Source organism: Pinus tabuliformis, chromosome 4_1, assembly GCF_031772625.1.
Source record: "Pinus tabuliformis cultivar Carrire ecotype Pingquan chromosome 4_1, CPIR1, whole genome shotgun sequence".
NCBI lineage: Eukaryota > Viridiplantae > Streptophyta > Pinopsida > Pinales > Pinaceae > Pinus > Pinus tabuliformis.
Genome location: NC_142303.1, coordinates 490,973,850 through 490,999,043, shown reverse-complemented (window position 1 = coordinate 490,999,043; position 25,194 = coordinate 490,973,850). Strand labels below are relative to the sequence as shown.

General features: G+C 33.1%; 1 pseudogene; it reads left to right on the top strand.

Moving 5' to 3' along the window:
- The first annotated feature begins 24,281 nt into the window (after nt 1–24,281).
- LOC149176670 (antifungal protein ginkbilobin-like protein pseudogene) lies at nt 24,282–24,921 on the top strand (annotated as a pseudogene).
- Nucleotides 24,922–25,194: the final 273 nt, after the last annotated feature.

Below are 25,194 nucleotides of genomic sequence, written 5' to 3'. Positions count from 1 at the left end.
ATGCATGCATCCAACTAGTGCTACTTTAATTAAATGAAGATTCCCTCATTAGAAACTCATGCATTTCTATTATGAGAAAGGCCCAGTTGAGATTAAAGTCAAGGAAAATCTATTATCAGTTTCAAGTGTTTTCCTATAAATAAAACTCATGCATGCAAAAGGATAAATTCCTTGAGGATTGCGCAGTTTTGACAGGGTGTGAGATGAGTGTGTGAGATCAGTTTTCCATTTGGTTGGAGGAGATCATCCTAGAGAAACAGTGTAAGGAAATAGGAGCTTGGAGGGCAAAGAGGAAGCCTTGTGAGAAGCCTGGATTGCCTGTGAACATCTGTCAGGATTGTATTGAGAGCGGGCTAGTTGTGAGAACTAAGGCTTTCTATAATTCCTATGTATTTCCACCTTGTATGATAACACAAATAATGAGGTTTTTAGCTGAGGCTTTGCTCGAGGTATTCTCATGTGTATTGTGCATTGTTCTTCTTCTTCTGGTTATATGTGTTCGACTTGATATTTAAGCTTTCGCAAAAATTTGATAGTAGAAGTAGGTTATAGTATTATTCTTTGATTTATATTGCAATATCGGGTCAACCTACATCAGATTTTCTACATGCTAGCAGAGATCTAGAACAGTAGGGAAATTTCTACATGGTATTAGAGCCTAGTTTAACGGATTTGTGAACAGTACACTACAAAGAGAGTTCAAAGTTTGAAGTTCACAGTTGCAGGTGAAAATCAAATTCATATCATACTTCAAGGTTGGACAATGGCATTTTATGGCTTGAGACTCAAGTATGCCCCGATAGGTAACTTGAATTACATAGCATGGAAAGATAGAATGGAGGTTTTATTAGAAGAAAATGGCTTGAAGGATTTCATTGATCAAGAAATCCCAAAGCCAACTTCAACTAATGCAAAATAGTTGGTTGAGTTGAAGAAGTGTGTGGCAAAGGCGAGATAGATCATCCTTGAGGGAGTTCAAGACCATATTATCTCGAGTCTCCATGGGAAGGATACTCCATTTTCAATGTTGAAGACATTGAAGGACCTCTACCAGAATAGTAGAAACCAGAGGAAATTAATGCTCAAGGATAAGCCTCGAAGAATCAAGATGGATAAGGGTGATACTATTTCCACATATCTGAAAAAGCTCACCACCTACAAAGATGAGCTTGATAGTGTGGGAATAACTACTACCAAGAATGATAATGTGAACCTCGCTCTCCTTGGTGTTTGAAAGATTTGGAATAGGTACGAGGACTCTGTGAATGGAAGGGAGAAACTACCATATTGGGAACGACTGTGGTTAGATCTGACGCAGTAGGTGATTAGGAGGAGAAAACGAGATGGTTATTCATCAAAGAATGATCATGAAGAAAATATGGCCTTAGCAAGTAAGGCAAGGAAGGGGAAGGGGAAGGCTTCTCATTCCAAATTTGAATTCTTCTCATGGAGGGAAGAAGGGTGACATGTCTAAAGTGAGATGCTTTAATTGTCACGAGATGGGACATTGTGCAACTAATTTCCCATCAAATAAATCCAAGAAGGGATCCTCAGAAGGATCGGAAGGTGAGGCATTAGCCTCTTAGTTCGAGATGAATTTTACCCTCATCACATGCATGGTGTCATTGATGATGGGTTGTGTTTAGTATCTTATCAGTGGAGCCTCATTCCACATGACTAGTGATAAAAGTTTATTCAGTACCTTAGAGGAGAAAGACCTCAGAATTCGCATAGAGATGGGTGACGATGAAAGGTATAATGTTTGAGGAGTGGGCACAGTTTCTTTTCAGAGGGAGGATGGAGCTCGTATCACCTTGACAAATGTGAAGTATGTGCTTGGACTGAAGAAGAACATGGTATTGGTCACAATATTGGAAGACCATGGCTATGATGTGCTTTTTAGTAAGGGAAAGGCTTTCCTTAGACAGATCACCATGAGATAGGTGAATTAGATCAGTTCACAAGTTAAGAACCTGTACACTCTTAAGGTTCGAGATGCATACAAAGCCTTGAGGAGCAAGGAAAATGTTGGAGACTTGGTGGTTAAGAGGGAGAGTAAATTACCTCTCAACATGTAGCCCCAGAAGAAGTCTCAGAAAATTGTAGAGGAGCCACAATTGGAGAAGCAGAGAGGAGACTAAGTGAAGAGATCCACTCATTTAGATAACTCCACTAGGGGGGAATTTTGATCCAAGTGGGCAGAGGGATCACATGCCGCCATACCTCTAGGTGTGAGGAGGGGCGATGTCAAGTGATAGTCTTAAGAAGGCGGAAATTGGGCAGGGTCCATTAAGAAATTTTATCTCATGGATCGTACCTTGCTAAGGTAGCCCAAAGTACATAGTGGCGGGAGGAATCAGTGGGATTCATGCAGTCAGAGATCAAAGTGACAAAGGCTAGAGCAGTTAGAAACCGAATAGCACAGAGAAGGATTGAAAACAGTGTAGAAAGGAAGATTTGGCAGAAGCGTAACGTTTTTTAGTTGACAGAGGCAACAACAGTCAAAGACTTTGATGATAGATGCATCATACTAATTCAAGTTGGATGTTTTTTTTGTTTCTGAAGTTGTTGGAGCAACAACACTAGAGAGAAGTGTTGCATGCATAACATTCCAAAGGTTCACAATTGGTATCGATTTGAATTCCTCTCTTGTTGAGAGGGAGTGTTGAAAATAGCAACAAGAAATGATAAAATAGAATCCATAATATTCCAATTTAATTTGTCCTTGAATTAAATTGTGAATTACAATCGAATTTAGTCTCACTAGCTACCTGGAAATAATTAATTAATTCATTATGGATTAATTAGTTGGAGAAATTCAATTTAGAAGTCTTTCTAAAGTCATGCAAGAGTTATGCCTTGAATTGAGGAGATAAGGTTGAGTAATATTTGAGTTGTAATTAGTTAGCTGAGTCTACTGAGTTAAGTCTAGTTAAATTGGTTCCAAACTGTTTGAGGAACAAATGGTGAGTTATCAGTCAGTTGATGCATGCATGCATCCAACTAGTGCTACTCCAGTTAACTGAAGATTCCCTCATTAGAAACTCATGCATGTCTATTCTGAGAAAGGCGCAGTTGAGATAAACGTCAAGGACAATGTAATATCAGTTGCAAGTGTTTTCCTATAAAGAAAACTCATGCATGGAGAAGGATAAATTCCTTGAGGATTGCACAGTTCTGACAGGGTGTGAGATCAGTGTGTGAGATTAGTTTTCCACTTGGTTGGATGAGATCATCCCAGAGGAACAACGCAAGGAAATAGGAGCTTGGAGGGTAGAGAGGAAGGCTTGTGAGAAGCCTGGATTGCCTATGTGAATCTGTGAGGATTGTACTGAGAGATGGCTAGCTGTGAGAGCTAAGGCTTTGTATAATTCCTATGTATTTCCACCTTGTATGATAATATAGATAGTGGGGTTTTTGGCTGAGGCTTTCCTCAAGGTGTCCTCATATGTATTGTGCATTGATTCATCCTCTTCTGGTTATATGTGTCCAGCTTGATCTTTAAGCTTCCACAAAACTTTGATAGTAGAAGTAGGTTATATTATTCTGCTTTGATTTATATTACATTATCGAGTTAACCTACAACAAGTTTTCTACATGCTAGGATAGAGCTAGAATAGTAGGGAAATTTCTACACTATCTTCCTCATGTTTACCGTGAATTTTTATTAATAGCGATTCAATGGGTATCCTGGAGTTTTGCAACAACATTTCAATTAATGTCAATCATGTTGAGAGCCTCGTATTTTTACAGCTCTTTACTCACATTCGGTTCTATTTCAAAATGACATTGTCCACAAGTAATGCCTCCCTCCAAAAATAATTGGGTTCACTTAATTATTTTATTGTTACACTTGATAATCCTTTCTATAAAGTCAATTAGGGATTCATTCTAGGGACCCTGCAACGGTCAGGAAGAAAGAGGAACTTCTGGTATCCTTCCCCTAGTTAATTGTTTCTAATTTTATTTACATCTAAACCAAGTCCACGATTAATTATCCTAACTACTCTCTTTTTTTTGGCAAGTACAATTTTTAGTTGCATTTTTAACTAAAACTTGGGGGTTCAATAGCAAATTTATAGGTTCCTTTTCGCTAACACCCCGTTCTCTGCTAAACTCTAGATTTGGCCAGAATTTACTTGCCTAAGGTTCCATACCGAGGGTTTAACAAAATATCGTGTTAAAGGTCATTAAATTTTAACTAGGATTTTCAACTCTTACTATGTATGTATAAATGTATTCTTTTTTACTTATGGGTATTCGACCATTACTATCATTGTGGTTGTCGTACTCTGTATTACAATTTATATGTATTGTTTTCTTTTTTTAGTGCTCAAAGGGAAGTGCTCGATTTCCATTCCATTCCAGTTTGAGACTTTTGAGGAAAAAATATATTTATTTTATAATCTCTGGTTTAATCTCTCTCTCTCTCTCTCTCTCTCTCTCTCTCTCTCTCTCTCTCTCTCTCTCTCTCTCTCTCCCTATATATATATATATACACTTTTCGATATGATTCTTATAAGATAACTTTTGTGGAATTTGTGTTAAACTCTAGGATAATTACATAGGTAAGAAGCGCACAAGTTACCCAAATACCCGAATCTCTGTATTTTTGGTTCTTCTTTGCATTCATTAATAAATTGATATGGCTCTAGTTATAATGGATTTTTCAATAGAACCCTACCTTCTGTCTGACATGAAATCTCAGTGTATAATGTTGCACATGTTTGATTTTGTTTTAAAAATTTTACATTACTTTGTTCCCACAAAATTATTTTTATTTGAGCTTATCAGGTGAACTATGCATGTGTAAACTTCTCTATAGTTTCTTTTTCAAGTTGCTAACAATCTTTTTTGAACATAAAATATTGTCTTCTATTTTCAACAAATTATTAACAAACCATTAACAAATTTTGTTCGCTTTGAGGAAACTCCTAATAATGCTATGCTGATGTAGGGACTATTTTTGGGTTTTTGGCTATGTCAGTTTATGGCAAGGACTAACTCAAGTCTTAGATAGGGCTTGCAATAAATTCCCCATTACTGATTTCATTTATTATTTTTTTCAGCTAAAAACCCTAGGGAACTAAATAATAGTTTTGGTTCGATAAATATTGCATAATGCTTTTAGAATTTCCTCAAGAAACAATGGTTCTTAGCCACTAATTACTAATACATATTTTCATTTACAAAATTATTATTCACAGTAGTAGTTTCGTTCCAAGAGATACATTAGTAGCATAATAACACTTCACTCACATCATTTACAAAAACAATATAAGTTCTGGAAATGTAATTATGCCTATATGTTTCCAGGTTAGACAACCAGGGAATTAAACTAGGAGAAAGACCACTCCTCCTAGACAAATGAAAATGGAAATCACTTTAAGTTGTCCCCCTGTGCTAGTTTTTCACTCCCAAAATAGTTACTTGATAGAGACCCTACAAGGTTTCTTCAGAGCTTCAAGACTATATGAGTCTCACCCAAGAATTGACAAATTCACTTCTCTACTTTAGGGACTCCATTGGTTGGAACAAGCTAAAGAATACCCTAACTGGTAATGTCCTGCCCTCCTTCAATAATGTCTTGTTGCAGGTTCACATCATTTTCCTCATTTGTACATCCTCCAACCAGGGACCAAGACTTCAAGTTTGGCTCATTTTTTCTCTCCTCTCACCCTTATTATATCCCTTTCGCCAACTAAGATTCTTTATCTCTCTGGGAGGGGAAGAACTGTTTGGTGAGTGAAAATGTTTCATTTAGTGTCGTTTTTGCTGTGATATCCAAGAATTCTCCTGACCTCTCAAATAAATTAAAATAAAAATTTTATCGTTAAAGTTTTTCTAATAGGATTTTCACTAAGGGGTGTTACATCTTCCCCCCTTGAGTGAAAAACCATCCTCCGTGTTTCTTGACCCCATAGTTGGAGTATGCCTTGCATAGAAAAAATCTCATTCTTCCATATAGCCTTCTCTCGCTAGAATTCCTGCATTGCATTTAGTTTGAGCATTGACTTTCTTTTGCAACATAATTATTCTTATGCGGAGGCTCCACTTGGAGTATTCTATTTGGTTCACCTACATTCACAATCGATGTCATTAGTTTCCATTTATCATTGTATAAGAAACATATATATAATCATTTAAACTTTATTAAAAGAACCATTACTTGCTAGTTATGCATTCAACAAGGTATTTAGTATGCATTAGAACTCTACTCAAGTAACTAGAAACCTACATATGGTTAGAAACTTCATCATAAATCCATCAACCATAACAATAATTCCTTACTTACCATAGGGCTATTTTAGTTGGTAAGGAACCACCTTGTAGTTCCACTATTAATTTCATATTATGGGAGTACAAATTCCTTTGCACTATGTACTTAGTGGTGGTAAATTTTTAGAAGGATTCATTGTTCTTATCTATATTGAAATTAGTGCACGATAATACTGGGTAGTATCAATTATGCTTTTATCTTAACTACATATGCATTAATTATGCATGAAGTAAGTTTAAGTTAAATTCTCTTTCATGTTCTATTTTAAGGAAGCTACATGGTTGTTTACTTGTAAGTAAACTTAGTTATACCCATATTGGCTTCTTTTATTTGGGGAAAATGATAAAAATCCAAATTTTTACCTTCAGTGTGACCTTTTTTCATCCCGCACTGTAGGTTGTTGATGAAGATTATACATGGTTTGTTCATGGTTATTTCATGTGATAGTATCTTGCAATTCCAGCTATGTTTCTTTTAAGAAACCCCATTAATGTTTACTTGTTTATATTAGAAACATAGCTTAATCAATCTTTAGTTAGTTATCACGTCAATTTGTACCTCATAGAAACCAATGACCAATAGCTATTTTTTTTTCAATCCACCTCTTTGTAATGCCACGTACACATAATAGCATACTTAATACACATCTACATATGTAAAAAACATGCATATAAACATATTGCTCAATACTTTACACATTTAATTACTTATGGTTCCACAGACCACACCATCCCTATTTATTTGAACTAGGTCATACTACCTTCCCTGCTTGATTATGACAATATATTAGTATATAACTTTGTTTTCCATACTATCATAAGTAATCATCCTTCTACTTCACTGACCATTGACAACTAGGTACCACATCGATTTTTTATGTATGATGCCTTCATCTAAAAATATTAAGTATATGTGAAATTATAATCTAGAGTTAAAAGAATAGCCTTTTTCTCTTTTTTGTCCTTCATCTCTTACCAATTTGACCAACGAACTTGATTTTCACCGTAATGATTCACCCTTATTACTCTATTTTGCACTAACCATCTTTCTAGCACTATTTTTGCTTCAAAAATATCATTATCTCTATCTCCTTAAGTTTTGAAAGTCTTAAAATGTTTCATTCATTTACAATTCAATGATTATTATAATATTTATCCTACATACCAACCCTCTATCTCAAACTTCTTCCAAAATGCCCCATTGTCTAATTTCACACACTTATTTTCTTGAAGAATGCCATTGGCTAGGTCTATATACTTATCCTTTAGGTTATTCTGCTATGGAGAATAAAAGTTTTAGAGTGGAAATAGCTCTATTGTTGACAATCCACGTTCATTGGGTTCATAAAAAAATTCCCTTCTTCATTTTATGTTGGGAGTTACCTATCTTAAAGAGGAATGTAAATTATGGCTTATGCTTAGTTATTACAAACTTTTCATTATTTTCCTCCTTTTTGTAATGTTGTTTGTTTCTTTGGTTTTCTTGAACAGAGCAGAACTTCAATCTAACAACTAGTCGAGATAAAATATTATATTACTGAAATCTGTGGGATGAGGGAGCTGGTTCGAGCTACCAAAATCCGGCTTGGCCGAAAAGCTAACCCCAACTCTCCAAGAAAGCCATTAATTTCCTTTTTGTTACCTTATTCAACTTCGTCTTTTTATTAATCCCAGGATGATACGCATTTATGACCCATCCTTTAATATTTCTATACTTCTGAAAAATAAAGGAGAATTTACCAACATCTGGCTTGCCCAAAATCTAACCCCAACTCTCTAAGAAAGCCATTAATTTCATTTTTGTTTCCTTATTCAACTATATGTTTTTTATTAATCCCAAGATGATACACATTTATGACCAATCCTTTAATATTTCTATACTTCTGAAAAAGAAAGGATAATTTACCAACATTCCTCTTGCCCCCAAAAGCTAACCCCAACTCTCTAATAAAGCCATTGATTTTCTTTTCTTTTTAACTAATTCAACTCTGTCTTTTTATTAATCCCGATATGATACACATTTATGACCCATCCTTTGATATTTCTATACTTCTAAGAAAGAAAGGAGCATTTACCAACATTTGGCTTACCCAAAAAGCTAACCCCAACTCTCTAAGAAAGCCATTAATTTCCTTTTTATTTTACCTTATTCAATTCTTTCTTTTTATTAACCCCAAGATGATACGCATTTATGACCCATCCTTTAATATTTCTATACTTCTGAAAAAAAAGGAGAATTTCATATCCCACAGTGCTTTGTACCTTTAGTACCTTGAATTTCATTTATTAGAGAGTTAAGGACATACAACTCTATTTCTTTTACCTCACAATCAAGAATTACAATACTTTGCATACTTTTACACTCATTACATTGTTATAATTTATAATATTTGTATGTGAGGAAATATTCTATATTTCCAATTTAGGAATAACACAAGCTATTATTTAGTGCCCTTTGCTTTGTGATATACAAAATTTTCCCTTTTTCATTCATTATGTTACTCTAATGTAATTATTTTCTCCCATATCAATTCAAAACATATTACCCATTTCATTCACAATAGGTTATTTTATTGACTTATACCATCGAGTAGGCAAGAAATTTTAACCTAACTCGGAATAACTAATTATCTTATTGTACCACTCACATAGTAATCATAATTGTTTTTACCATCTCATTTCACTTTTATCTATAACTTTTTTTTTTTGTTTTTTTTTTGTTTTTGGTTGTTGTTAAGGAATATTTCGTTACCTCATTCACATGATGGCTCACAACCAAATATCTTTGTTTTAGGTGTTGTCATAATTGTGTGAAAATTATATATATAATTTTGATTATCTTTCTTCATGATGAGCTAGTAATTTACAAAGAATTTTTTATTAATAATTAATTTACATGCTATGCATCTATCATCCTTTATCCAGGATTGATAATGTTTTCATCAACAACATTACAATATCGTTTTGGTCCATAAGAATCAAATAACTAATTATAAGTTCTTTTTTTTAATATAGAGACATAGACATTCAAATAATTTTTCATTACTAATATTTTTAATATCATTCTAAATCATATATTGATTATTGAGTACTTTTAATATCATTCTTAATAAATTAAAAAAAAAAACTAATTCTTGACATTATATATATAACTATATCATTTTATCCTTTAAAATTATAAAGATAAAACTCTTAATCACATTTCATGTAATATAACACTAATTTATGAAATTGATAAGAATATGAATTATCAATTTAAAAAATAATAAAACTTCTTTTAAAATATAATTAAAAACATAAAGATTGAATGGTGTAAGAAACACAAGAATTGAAATCTCCCCTAACAATCTATCTCTCAGAAGTAAGTTCTTAGGCATCACTCCTCATATTTTAGGACTTACCAAGAAATATTAAACATATGGTAGATCAAAATGAACCAAAAAGACCTGATGAATCAATACAATAATATTTTTAAATATAATATTTACATGTGAGATGCATCTTAGGATGCATGCCTCTTGATTATCAACAATGTTTCCTAATTCTGTAGAGGTAGTAGTGGGCCTTTTTTGGAATTTTTCTTGTACAATTCTGAAGCAAAATTGGGTTTATTTGAGAGAAAACCAATTTACCAATTTTGGTAGTCGATTAATTTATTTTGGATGTATCGAACCCATTTTCTCAACCAAAACACGAATGGCATGTTATTTTTTCTCCACATGAATTCACTCTCTTCAATGCAGAAAAAATTACTCTTTTAGGTTGGATATTTCATGGGCATCTCTTTTTCAGCCTATGTTGTAGTGACTTCTTTTTCAACGTTGATTGTAGTGTATAGAGTTAGTGAAGGTTTTGATTGTTCTACATAACCATCTTTACTTGCTCTTATTCTCGTATGTGTAAACATTGTTTCTCTTCAATTTATGTTGGGACCATTAACATTATCAACCTTACATTGTTCTTCACCTCTCCTACCAAATCATAAAATAAAAATACAATAGAGAGAGATGGCATCACTCTCTTACTGGATGATTTTATTAGTAGAATCCCACACCCAAAAGAAACGGTAGAGTCCCATTTTAGTGCAATGAAATAAATAGACTATATAATCACAACAATTTGGAGAAAATGATGCCATCACAACTACAACTCACTCTTATGTTGAAAGATAACAAATTTGTGGGAGGCTACTTTTAAAATATGATGACCAAGAGGAATGCATTACAATAATACATTTTCTTCACTAAATCTAATATTTTCAAGTTTTCAGTTTTGTATCTTAAGATATTTGATCCTTCTATGTACTTGGTAGATCCCAATTAAGATGAATATATGTTGTTAAACAAAAATACATATGTTTTAAATTACTTATATATAGAAAAAGCATGATAGTTAATATTAGATATTTTACTTGAATTATTTTTAAGAAAATTATACATGTTCACAATTTGAATACTTAGTTATACTAAACATGTTTATTAAATTGATATAAAATGGACATTCAAATATTTTTTAATATCATGTGAATCAAAATATGAAGATTATACATCTCCCTCGTAAAAAATTAAAAAATAATAACACTAGATATAGAAATAAAAGCTAAATATTTATTTTCATTCAAAAAGGGTTTTATTTGATACTTTAAAACTATAAATATAAAACATTCCATCACATTTCCTTCTCAAAACATTCCATCACATTTCCGTCTCATATGACACCATTATATGAAATTCATGATAATATGGATTTTCAAATTAAAAAAAAAATAGTTTAATTATATAATTAAAAACGTAAACCCAAAATTATTCCACTGCATGAAAGGTTATGAAGGCTTGTGCGGGGTGGGAGTGAATAAATTTGTGTTATTTGACATTAATTAATGTACCCTGCTTGTAGTCAGCTCCACTTATGTTGATTGAGATAGCGTACAAATGTGATGTCAATGCTTCTCTGGTGGTATTTGTCCAAGCACCCTAATGTAGGTACTTGGGGAATTTGTCTTCCATTATAATGCTTTACATGGACATTTAGGTTATTGGTTTATCCTTAAAATTTGGTTGCCAACGCATGGTCATTTCTACATGGTTTTCTATCAATCGTATTATCTGCTTAGTGCTCTTTCTGGTATCTGTATTTTTGTTAGCACTAATAGAATCATAAAAGTAACTCTTTACAATTCTTCCTATTTGACCCAACCCCAATGTACTTGAATGTGATGCATTATTATTTTCCTACTCCAACACTTTTCTTGTGCATTCCATTTTCTCCTACATCGATTCGAATATTATTCCTTTTGCACTTGATTTGATTTGTTGCATTGGTACCTGTAGATGATTCACCGGTTATTAATTTCTTTTCTTTCACTAATTTGATCGCTTCTTTATTTATTTGACCTTCATAATTGAGGCCTTATTTCACTATATTACATGTATCTGAATGGATTTCTGGACATCTTGACCATTTATGCCTAAATCTCTCCCGTGAGAACACATTTTGTACAAAACCTTGAAACCAATTACTTGTATGTGTTTCCAAAAGATCATATTTCATCATATTCACTAACATATTCATATTTATAAATATCACCATGTTCATCACTTTGTGCGTCATAAGAAGAGATAAGAACATCAACATTGCTATCTTCATTCAAGTGACAAGTGTCACAGTAACTATTAATCTTCTATATCAAGCCACTTGCATCACAAATTTTATCACCATACTTCCTACTATTTTAACTATATTTCTTAACTTTCAATTGCTAACAACATATTTCCATTTTCTAATAACTCTTATGGAAAGGACTCTTTGAATTTATCATTTTGATCTCAAATTTTGTAAATATTAACTACCGATTGCTTCATTGGTTCCAACCTTTCGTTTAATATGTTGATATGTTATGTACTGAGACCAATAAAATCGTGATAACGTTTATTATCTCATGATCTCAAATATGCCACATTTACCATTAAGGAATCATTTTCTTTTGTAACATTTCTATTTTTAAATAGAGGAGGAATGACCTGTTATAGAGTTTTGTGAACCCAATGTTTCAGACTACCAAGTGAGTCCATCATCAGGGGCTACAACAATAGATATTCTAGATATATTACTGATGTATCCATGAGCTATAAGTCGATTTGGATCTAATTTAAGGTCATTTATTTTCAAATCTAAAGAAACTCACTCTCAAAAGCACCTAGAGCAGCTCAAAAGTAGTAGATAAAACTAAGATTCAAATAGAAATCCAAAATCACTAGTGAAATAGGAGATTGGAAATAGTATGGTAGAGTCCCCAGTGGAGTCACCAATTTTGTTTTCATCAAAATCATTCAATGACAACGGGTTGTTTCTCCATGACTCTTGCCCAAGATTCACTAGAACATGTGGGAATACATGTGAAATTAAGCATTCTTGAAACACATGAAAACAAAGATGTAAATTGTAGAGGAAACATGGTAGATCTTACCTCCCAAATCTAGAATTAGATGGTTGGAACAACCAACTTAAGGGAATACACTAGAAATCATAGCTCCAATTTTCCAAGACAAATACCTAAGCAAAGCCAAGCAACAATACTATCAAGGTACTTCTTGCAGGATCATGTCAATAGAATAATAATCAATAACCAATGATCAACATATAATAATAAAAGGAAAGCAACATGAGGGAATGGAATTGCCCTTATTGTAATGAAAAACTCGGACAATAAAATAAAGTTATATCATCATATGGAGACTCTTCTCTCCAACATACATTTCTTATCTCCACCTCTAGTAAATACAAGTTCAACAAAATAACAGAGCTCTCCCACTATATCAAACGCTCTAGATCTCCTTTCCCTCTTGCTTGAATAATTTATATAGGCCTTTTTCCTTCTTTGGGAGAATGTATATGTACACCTAGGGGATATAGATGTTAGGTAACTTCTACAATAATTTTCTCCTAGGCAACCCATAAGAAAGTAGATCAAGCTTATCTCGCAGGGAATGAAAAATTATGGAGGTCTTGGAAAGGACAAAAGTTGGCCAAGTTGACCTCTCTTGTAATGAGAAAGCCTAGAACCTTTTCCTCAATTATGGTTTTTTTTCTTAATCTCAATTGTGAAATAATTATTATTTCATAATTATGAAATTGAGACAAAATAATAACAATAAATTACTTAGTTATGTATTTTCACCCCTTTATCATATAGTAATTTATTTTTAAGACCCATATATGTAAAATAAAGGATCAAAGGGGATGCATTTTGTTCAATAATAGATTTATGTTGAACTTCAGTCCCTCTCACTATAATGGAGCAAAAATAGGGTTATGACAAATATTGCTATAATTTTTTTGCGTGCACTGTCAACAACTTTTCTTCTTTCTTGCATCGAGGAACATATCAATGTCTTCACTTGCCATTTATTTATCATTGAAATTTCTTATATATTCCTTCTTTTTTTATCTACATAAAACTAATTATTCCACGAAATTTCTACTTATTCCTACAACCCTTTGATTGCTAGTGTCCAAATAAAAGGAAATTCATGTACCAAGATACATGGGTTCATTCTATTATATTGGTCAATTTTCTATGAATATAGTTTAGCTACATGGTTCCTTAACATGTTAAACTTGATTAAATCTTACTAACTTGTTCAGATTACTCTATCTAGCATTTCTCCCTTAATTCCATGTCAAGCTAAAATATAAGTCTGCTTGCGACCCTTGTAACTATCCATGTAGCTACAAGTCTACTTACCCCGTTGTGCCAAGTGGTTGATTCCACAACTTGATGTCCTATCCTCTCTATATATAAAATTGTACATTTTATATGATTACATGTGTTATCACATGAATACATGTATGTCTGAATCAATATGTCTCAGAAGAAACCATGGGAATTCAACTTGTACAACTTCAATTGAAACTTTTGGGATGTTGGGTTCAATTGATCACACATCTCTTGTAGAATTACATCATACAAAACCATAGTTTTTCCACAAATTTCACTCACCTGAATTTACCTTGAAGAAATAGTTTTCAATTTACCATGAACCATTATGATTTAAAGAAATAATAACTTCTGCGTACTAATTTTTTTGAGATCAAATGACTTTGTAATATGGGAATACTTACCTTATATAATATCTTCATCATAAAAGTAACTCTTTACAATTCTTGAAATTTGACCCAACCCCAATGTACTTGAACGTGATGCTTTATTATTTTCTTATTCCAAAACTTAGCTTGCGCATTTCCTTTTCTCCTACATCGATTGCAATATTATTCCTTCTGCACTTGATTTGATTTGTTGCATTGGTACCTATAGATGATCCACCTGTTATTAATTTCTTTTCTTTCACCAACTTGATCGCTTCGTTATTTATTTAACCTTCATAATTGAGACCTTCTTTCTCTGTCTTACATGTATTTGAATAGATTTCATGATATCTTGAACATTTATGCCTAAATGTCTCCCATCAAAACATATTTTGTACAAAATCTTGAAAACAATTACTTGTATGTGTTTCGAAAAGATCATATTTCATCATAGTCACTAACATATTCATATTTATAAATATCACCATGATCATCGCTTTGTGCCTCATAAGATGAGATAAGAACATCTACATTGCTATCTTCATTCAAGTGTGTCATAGTAAATATTAATATTCTAAATCAAGCCACTTGTATCACACATTTTATCACCATACTTCCTACTATTTTAACTATATTTCTTAATTTTCAATTTCTAACAACACCTTTCCATTTTCTAATAACTCTTATGGCAAGGACTGTTTGAATTTATCACTTTGATCTCGAATTTTGTAAAGATCAACTACCCATTGCTTCATTGGTTCCAACTTCTCCTCTAATATGTTGATATGTTGTGCAGTGAGACCAGTAAATTCGTGATAATGTTTATTATCTCATGATCTCAAATATGCTACATTTACCATTAAGGAATCATTTTCTTTTTTAATATTTCTATTTATTACAAGCTTCATCAACATTTTGTTGTACTAGGTCAATTTCATATTAGCATTTTGAAGTATTTTTTCCTCCATTTTCCATTTTAAAAGAATTCTCACCTTTTATGAATAAACACAACAGATAAGGTGATGTATTAATATTCACTAAAGGTCTCTTTCCTACTAGCAATAAATTTTTGTTTATATCTTCATAATTGTTTATTTCATAGTTGGACCTACTGAAATGCTCCACACCTTGTCTTTGTTGAGAACTATTCAAAGAAAATGAATGTTGTGGCACCTCATGCTATTTTAGCTATATCAACTTAGTGCAACATTGTGGCTTAAATATACTTAGAAAATCATGCCTTAAAGAGATCCTCTTTTGTAGATTTTAGGCTAGATTCTTTTTTCTAGAGAATGAACAATTTGGTGGTTGATTAATTAATCTTTGTTGTATCAGAACCCTTTTCTCTCTTTTTTTTAAAGTCAGTAGAGAAGCATTATGTTACTATATAAGCATAGAGTACATCATAACCAGTTGGTTTTTCATATTGAAAACCAGACTAGATACAGTAAAAGATAGTCTTTACTACACATTTAACCAGACATGCCATACGGATTTTTTTGTCTCTGGTATCCCTTATATATATTTTGTAAATTATAAATTCCTTCGGTGTATCTTTGCACCTATAGGGGCAATTACTAGTTATTACTTTTCTCAATTTTAATAATGTGAAATGTATCATAAAATAATTTTGATGCCTATAGGTGTTTAATTGATATGGTTAAGCTAGTATAATGTTTATGAATTATTTATATAGTTATATTAATTATCCTTCTTTATTTTGTTTTATAAATGGATCTCTTCATTCATAAGAAAAAGTTTCATATAGCTTGAATTACCAAAGGAGGAGTAAAATGTAGGAGATTTCTTAAACTAGAAAGCTTTCTACCAATAAAAAACAATCTGAAATGAATATGATAATGAGAACTACATAGAATATTCCTTGAGGATTCAACATTTCAATAGGAAAATTCATGTGACACCTGTATGACTTCCCCCGATGTCACCAATTTTTACCCTACAGGATATGTCTGTGTGTGTGTGTGTGAAAAAACAGTAAATATCTATCTTAATTTTGGATATAACAAAATTTAAGTTGAATCAAATTTATTTGCGTGCAAACATTTTTCTCAAATTTCCACTCAAAATGAGATTTATATCTTATAAAATTATCTCTCCACACTTTATAAATCGCAAATAATATAAATCTATGTTTTTAATATAATTTAACTTATTTATATACATAAATAAGATATAGTTGATATTAAATATTTCACTTGATTATCTAATTAAGTAAAATATAGTTAATACTTGTAAATTTGGATAATTATTTGGAAGAAAACTCTCACTACATCATTAAATGTTTATGAATCCATTGGTTTTCCAATTGGATAGATGGTTGTTAAGAGAGAATATACACTAGATGGAAATCCAAGAAATAACGATAGTTATGTGTTCATCGATTATAGGCAAGGTGCAATGGGATATCACTCTACACACTTAATCATTGGTACAAACATGCAACTGCAAGACCTTTGTTGAAGGAGCTTCCACAAGGTACAATACTTCCTACCTCATTTTGACCACATGAGACTGGTGGAAACTATTTCCAATAGAGCTTATCTAGATTACTTACATGAATTTGATCAAGTAGCTACAAGATAGGTATCATGACATGTTCAGCCTTATATAAACTATATTTAGGTATGTGGATTGTTATTCTATTAATTTCCATGCATATATGACGCAAATGAGCATTTGATTCTTATTGTTACATGTGACTAATATTATTTTAATGCATGGGGACACCACCATTGAATTGTTTGTTTATTTTATTCAAAATGTTATGTCTCTACTTTGAATTTTCATGTATGTATGTTTTAAATTTATATATTCATGGTATACTGATCTCCAAACATACTTAATTTAAAGGGCACACTTCTCCAACCATGTACTAGATCTGAAAATAACCTTTTACAATAACTTATATAATACAAATATATGTTTATTATGTTAAAGTTTCATATTAGATCACTTAATAATTTAAATTCTATGTTATATCAAATTAACATGAACAAGAAATCGTGAAATTTACTTAATCATGAAGATAGTGCAAGATGAAAAATCAAAATTGCAATCACACAATTTTGGAAGGTAATACAGATATTGAATAAATGAAATAAATATGACTAAATTTATCACAAAATTGTTACAATCCCCCCATCTCCAAACTCTAGCATAGCAAAATCATGAAATGGCTACCCACCACAAAAGATTCACAACAAGGTAGCATTAAAATAATAAGGAAATTATTCCATACAAGTCAAACAACCTATAAGCATGATCATCATTGGGATTAACACCATTCCTCTATTATTGTGCTCTCTCTAACAAGCTAGCAATTGGTAGCTTCATCTTCCACGATTTACTATCCATGTGTCTTCATGCAAGACAATTCTCCTACTTCATCATCTTTTTGTATTAGAAGGTTTGTCTCTCTTGGTATTGATATAGTATTTTCAGCTTCTCCTCTATCTCTCCAACTTTGGGAAGGTTAGAAACATAATGTAGTGCATTTTTCTTCTACTTTTGAATATTTTACGTTGTATTTTGATTTCTTAATTGAATTAGCGTTGGCCTTTCACATGCTAACATACTTTTCTTTTTATCTTAATGACCAGATGTATAACAATATGTCATTTTGGTTCTTCCATATAGGATGTAGCGAATGCTGGAGGTCAGATTATTTGCTTAAATAACAAGCTGTTTCTCTATACTTAAACTTTTATTGTACTATGTCATCCATGATTTCTAGATATTGGTGAATTTCTACTTCCATGGACTATTGTTCAAGGTAGAACCACCTGGGATGACTTCCCATCAGCCCAAACATAGAGCCTGACCCCAAGAGTGTTGAGAGAAATTGAACTTGATACCTCTCAATAGCAGAAATGCTTAAGTAAAGGGACTTGACAAGTTGAGCCAATCCTTGGGCATATACTTAAAATTTCACTCAATCTAGTAAAGATGTTCATTTCTCAAAGCTTTCCTCAATGAATTCATTTTTCCCATTTGTTTTTCCTTTTAATAGTGACCCTTTATAGCAATGTGAGATAATGACGACCAAGTGTTTTTGAAAGAGCTATTTATGCCACACTATTCAACTGAATGTTATTTAGAGGAAATTGACTCTTGATTAATGGGCATGACACATCATGACATCGATTTGTTGGAGAATGTACAAAGCTTGTCATTTAATTGTAATGTAAATTACAATAAGGTAAAACGTACCAAGTCCACAACAAATACTTAAACCCCAAAAGGTAACTGGTAGCGTACAAATGTCAAATGTGCTATAAATTGGAAAATTTCTAAGCTCATTGACACAGTATAAGGTCTTAAGAAACAATTCAATGAGACACATTATGCCAAGGCATCTCAACATTCGAGAACAATTTTCAAGTTCTAAATCAAGATTCCAATCTGCAAAATTTTAAGTGACACTTCGTGTAGTTATGGTGAGTTCATTTGTTGATGTTCAAGTACATTAGGGTATATCTTAGATCCTTTGCATGCTAAGGAGTGGCTTAGATTTTCATATCTCACAAAATCCCCTTTCACTTAGTTCAATATGCAAATCTGGGAAGGTCTTTTCTCCCTTTTCAATTTGTTGCAAAACCTGCCTCGAGTCGTCTTTTTCATCTATCCAAGACTTGACACATAGGTTGAGCACATTAGCAAGATCCCAAATCTCATTCACATCCTCAAGTTGCCACCTATGTATGCATATTATAGTTGTAGGCGATGATACTAAGTAAATGAATGCTTCCCTTACCTCTATTGAGATTATTGAAAGAAACAAATTGAAGGACACTATCGTATGGTGATGTATTGACCTATGTCATATGCTATGACCAATGTGACCAAGATCCAATTAATGGTCCCATTCCCATCTTCGTCATAGATTAATACATTTTTAAATAATGAATTTATATGCATAATATATGAATACTAGGGGTGTCACAAACTTGCTAATATTAGTTGTTGCATAGTTTTAGTATTGTGATTGAGTGTAAACTTTTGACAAGTATTCGTGTGTTAATTGTTAATTTGTCACAGATGTGCTAATGTTATGTGTTGCATAGTTTTAATATAGTGACTGAGTGTCACAAGCATAGACTTTGGTTGCATGAATATCTTCCATTTAGCTTTATGCACTAATACTTATTGTAACAATACAACAAACGAATGTAAGAAGAATGGGATTCAACCACTCATGTGGACAAGATTAGTAGTCACAATAATTGATATTCCCTGCCTTTTTCTTCCTCTTCCCAAGATTTTGTGCATTGCATAATTTAGAGAATGTGAAAATATGGAAGAAAAAGTGTTTGTATTCTTTTAGCTAGATTATTTATACTTCTCCCTAGGATTCTAAAGGATTTGATTTGTTGTTGTTTGTATCCATTTTCATGTTCTCCTCTTGCAATATTTTATTCAATTAATGAAATTTGGAATCGACTTGCTATCGAATATTGACACACCAAGGATAAATTTAGTGTGCCTTCAAAAGAGAAAATAAATACCCAAGTTAGAGGATTATACATTTATTTAGAAGTCCAATGTTTGCATTCATTAGAATTTAGCCCTGCTCCTCATTGAACTCCGCCTTCATCATAATTGAATATGATTCTTAATTGGATTCAACTTTCATAGGAATTCTACATCCTAAAGACTCCAACCATGACTTGACGGATAAGCCTGGATAGTTAGCCGTCTGTGATGAGGAAAGTGCATAAGAGTTATGGAATAGAAAATTAGTCTACCTTTAGAAGAGAAAATAAATAGAAAAGTATTCAATAGACGTGTGACTTATTCACAGTTCGACTCATGCTCAACTCCTACAGGTGGTCATGTTGGAATTAACTGAACAAGATCAGGGATACATTTTGGAAGACATTTTTTTACTTTTCATCAGGGGCTACTTTCATAGAATGTTTTCAGCTTGAAGACTCTGACCACGAGTCACATAAAATTGAATGATTAGCCAATATATGATGAGGAGTACAAAAGACCAATCACGAGGAAAAAGCATAAGAGTTAACACAAGATAGACTCAATCTACCGTTAGTAGAGAAAATAAGTAGAGAAGTATTAAATAGAAGTACCTCATGAAGTACGACTTGTTCAATTACAAATTCAAGCATTAATAAGCTATAAAGTATCTCCAATACATCTATTGTAGCTATCTTCATGTTCTTCTGATATATACACGCTTTCTTCACTAGGTCTTTTCAAAACCAGAAATTGTTTTAAGAAGCTCTTCTCATGGGTAATTATAGAGCATCTTGGTAGTGTACTTGTCATTATTTGCAGCAAAGGAAAACTCTTGTGAATATGAAACCTACCAAAGAAATTTACTTCTTATCACATTTTGAAACATTCATGCAAGCCACCTTGAAACTATTGAGTGAGAGGGTTAAACTTAATGCCTCTAGTCTTACTGTGTGGTTTGTAATCCAAACTTGGTATGATAAATCTCCATATAATAAAATTATGGTGTTCAAAACACTATTAGCATGATGCTAAAAGTAAGACGTAAGACAAGTACTAACTTTAAAACATCTACTTTCTATTGAGACTTTTTTATGAGAGACCAAACTTTCCAGAACTATGAGAGAAGGAGCTTGTCTACCAGCCCATGAAGAGAAACTTTCCTTAGTGAGCTTGTCTACCAGCCCATGAAGAGAAAATTAATTGACACTATATAATGTCTTAAGAAACAATTCAATGAGACACATTATGCGAAGGCATATCAACATTCGAGAACAATTTTGAAGTTCTAAATCAAGATTCCAATCTGCAAAATTTCAAGTGACACTTCATGCAGTTATGGTCAGTTCCTTTGTTGATGTTCAAGTAAATCAGGGTATTTCTTAGATCCTTTGTATGCTAAGGAGGGGCTTACATTTTCATATCTCAGAAAATCCCCTTTCACTTAGTTCAATATGCAAATATGCCAACGTATTTTCTCTCTTTTCAATTTGTTTCAAAACCCACCTATCTATGATGAGGAGTACAAAAGACCAATCACTAGGAAAATGCATAAGAGTTAACACAAGACGTACTCAATCTACCTTCAGTAGAGAAAATAAGCAGAGAGGTATTAAATAGAAGTACCTCATGAAGTATGCCTTGTTCAATTACAAATTCAATCATTAATCAACTATAAGTTATCTCCAATACATCTATGGTAGCATTCTCTATGTTCTTCTGATATATACACGCTTTCTTCAATAGGTCTTTTCAAAACCAGAAATTGTTTTAAGTAGCTCTTCTCATGAGTGAATATAGATCATCTTGGCAGTGTAAGTTTCATTATTTGCAGCAGAGGAAAACTCTTCTCAATAGGGAACGTACAAAAGAAATTTGCTTGTTACCAAATTTTGAAACTTTCATGCAAGCCACTTTCAAACTATTGAGTGAAAGGGTTAAACTTAATGCCCCTAGTCTTACTGTGTGGTTCTGTAACCCAAACTTGGTATGATAAATCTCCCTATATAATACAATTATGGTGTTCAAAACACTATTAACATGATGCTAAAAGTAAGACAATTACTAACTTTAAAACATTTTCTTTCTATTGAGACTTTTTGATGATAGACCAAACTTTCCAGAACTATGAGAGAAAGAGCTTGTCTACGCGCCCATGGAGCGAAACTTTGCTCAGTGAGTTTGTAGCAGAAAATCCTTTAAATACATGAAGCTTCTTCATGGATAGATGCAGAGACCCACAGGACTTGAGCTCCAATGTTTACATCATAGGAAACTTATGCACTATGACCTTTACCAGCTTTGGACAGTTCACTATCGCCGAGATTTCATGCTCAACCCTAGTGAAATCCATACACTTGAGATTGGCTGCATAAATCTTCACATTTCTCATCCTTGTATAGTTTTGAACTATCAAATTTTCAAGAAGAGGGAATTTTTATACAAGGTGCTAAAGTATATTATCATTTGTAGAGATGAATGACAAAGAATAAGTTACAAGGCATCTAAAACCATTGAAGTAGAGATGCATCCATGTGAAAAAAACCAGTGGAGCTTCAATGATGTTAGGAATTTGTAAGAAAAAGGGAAGTTGGAATATCCATGAAACTTCAAATCAAAATATTGCTAAGGGAGATTTGTTTCACTCTTTTTGAAGATGTGGACTAAACCCATTTATGAAAAACAAAATTGCCAATTTTTGCTTTGTCAATATCACCCATGGAAACTGAAATTTCAAAAATTACAAGTTGAGTGGAGAAAAAGAACAAAAAAAATATTAATTACCCATTTTGTTTCTCATTCATGTGCAAAATAAAAATTTGAGATGGGGTAATAAAGCGGAGAGGTATCGCCTCTCGTTGATAACACGGTACAACTAGTTGCATATCTTAAAGAAAGTTTTGAGAGGTAGCAACCGCCGCTCAGGTGAGTCTAAGTCTCAGGCCAATGCCAATCAATGGGGAGGCACAAATTGATTTAAGGTTTTTATTTGTTCAGGGTAATATTATATGCTCTACTCTAAGCACATAATCCACACTGGTTACTCTAGGTTACTCTCATTTTTCTCTAGACAGATATGTTTAATAATTTTGATGGGAATTTTTTATAAGTCATTAAATCAAATTGGGTGCCATTGAAAACTGATGCGTACCTTACATCTCAAGGAGAAAATAGTACTTTTCAAGTAGAAAATATTTTCTTCGCAAGCATATTTGTTCACATCACTGCAATTTATCAATTGCACTTCAAAAGAAACTCTCACCAAAATTCGTTCGATATAAGTTTCAGCAAATTGAAGTGAGAAAAAAGAGAAAAGAGGGACATCATCAAGGTTTAAAGGGCCATGAATAAACCTCATCAAATACATGTACAAATACATTGTGTTCAGAAAATGAAGATGGACAAATGTTTGCTAGAGTTTGAATTGGGGGAACAATGTAAATGGATGGGAATGACACCTAAGAGAGATATATTAATTGCAAGAAAACTTGAATCCAAAATAAAGTTGGCATATACAAATAGGGTGTGGATAGATTCCAATCATTCAATTAGGAAAACACTTCAAACACAAGTGTTGCTAGTGCAAAGACATATGGTTGTTTAAAGAAAAGACCAAATCAAGATCTTCTAGTGAATAATTGATAAGGATAGAGGTTTTTGCTATCTCTTGAGTGCATTCTTTGGCAACTACACAAAACAACAAAAACGAGAGAACCTCATATTGTGGATACTCGTGTCATGTCAATGATACAATTCGTGAGACACCTTCTTTAACTAAGATGCAAAATTCTACTTACATCTTTTGGCAACATTTGGTGACAATTTCACTCTCATCATGGATGTCATTATGAAAGAAATAACCTATTTTCTTCATCTTAAGCAAGGCATTAATAAAATATTTTAATTAGTTTCCATTTATTTTATATATTATATAAAATATATCTATATAGATTAACTTCATAATTATTAATAGTTTTTTTTTTTAATTGACATCTCATATATACTTCAGGCTATCAAATAATGTAAGGAACGAATTACAACTCTCTCTTATTATATAGAACTCTCCTCTCCTATAGTCTAAATCCCTACCAACCAACCACTTAATTTTTTAATAATTATGAAAAACCGATCTCAAAATAGCACGCCTATCCCCGGTTAGTTTTATTATAGACCCACATGGACTGCCCCCACATGGAGTGCGCCACACATGAGGGGGGAAACGGTCTTAGTCAGGAGAGGCGGCTAAACCTAGTCGTGCATTCCCTTATACTAACCACGTGCGTCCCGGTCCACTGGTGTCCCGCACACACAGATGTTATCTATAATGCTACCCACAGCCATCCCCACCAAGCCTATAAATGGAGGCTGCAACCACACATTGACAAGCATCGCAAGAGGCAGCATTAATAGAGGTTATATATCATTCCACCTGCCATTTCCATTTCATTTCTCGTTGTCGGAGTAGAGTTTATACATATATCATTCCACCCAGCCAGCCATGTCGATGAGGTACTCATTTGCGCCTTTTGCATTGGCAGTAATGGTAGTAGCTGCACTGGTTGTTGGCAGTGCTGTAGGCACGCCCAACACAAACTTCGTATCATCTGCGTGTAACACGCAGAAGATCCCAAGCGGAAGTTCATTTTATAGTACTCTCGGATCCCTCCTCGTAGATCTAGAGGGAAACACTGCCTTCAGCGGTTACGACTACAAAGCATCGCGAGCAGGTTCACCCACCGCCTATGGGCGTGGGGTTTGCAATCAGGGAATCTCTCAGTCTGATTGCACCGCCTGCCTTCAAAACCTTGGCGGCCGCATCTGGAACATTTGCGGTAACGCCATCGGTGCTAGAGTTCAGCTAACCGACTGTTTCATCCGCTACGAGCAGTACAGCTTCTAGTTTAGTTATATATTCAAAGTCTTCTCCCCAACTGCACCTCACTGCACTGCGCAATACGCATCTCCTATCTCCTCTCTTTATGTTTATTTCTCTCTCATGTTGTGCTATTCTCACCCGTCACTATCTAAATCCTTCATATAATATAATATAATATAATAAAACGATCGTGCAGTCTCGCATTTTAGTTTCCGTTCCGGTGTCGCCCCCAATAATTTCATTCATTTTCACGAGGTCACGGCTTTTGTTTTCAACTATCTTCCACGAACAGTTACGTTCACATCGAATTGAAATATTATATTCCAATGTACTTTTTAGCTTCGGTATTATTAAATTCATTATGTACTAACATTATTGGTCCAGTGATATACCCATATTTTAAGCTGAATCAAATTTATTTTCAAAACAACTATTATTTAAAATTATGAAGATAAAATCTT